We start from the raw sequence: 366 nt of genomic DNA, 5'->3' as shown, positions 1-366 counted from the left end.
ATATATATATATATATATATATACCTGTATATATATATAAACAATTGTTTTATTTTACATTACAACTGTAACATTTCAATACTAATAGTTATTAATATTAGTAAGTGTATATTTATATTATATTAATTTCCCATTCTCAAACTTTAAACCATCAAACCTTTATTTTGACTACAGGGTGCTTAAAGCTCTTTTGTTGACATGCGCTTTTTATTACAAGTATGGGAAAATGGTTGGAAGTTGGAGCATATATTGTTCCCAAATACATGCTAAAGTGACCCAAACTCTGAGTAGATGCAGAGATGGAGTTTGTGTGGAACAACATTTACTGCAAACCGAGCCGCTCTGAGATGCTAAAAACACTGGAGG

The 366-nt window shown here is 30.3% G+C and overlaps 1 protein-coding gene across 1 annotated transcript in view; it reads left to right on the top strand.

Moving 5' to 3' along the window:
* LOC107654057 (monocarboxylate transporter 9-like) overlaps nt 1-366 on the top strand; it is an 8,804-nt gene that overhangs the window by 3,794 nt on the left and 4,644 nt on the right. The window lies entirely within an intron of this gene.

Source organism: Sinocyclocheilus anshuiensis, unplaced genomic scaffold (assembly GCF_001515605.1).
Source record: "Sinocyclocheilus anshuiensis isolate Anshui unplaced genomic scaffold, SAMN03320099.WGS_v1.1 scaffold454, whole genome shotgun sequence".
NCBI classification, from domain to species: domain Eukaryota; kingdom Metazoa; phylum Chordata; class Actinopteri; order Cypriniformes; family Cyprinidae; genus Sinocyclocheilus; species Sinocyclocheilus anshuiensis.
The sequence above is the reverse complement of the archived record's forward strand: the minus strand, read 5'-3'. Positions and strand labels throughout refer to the sequence as shown.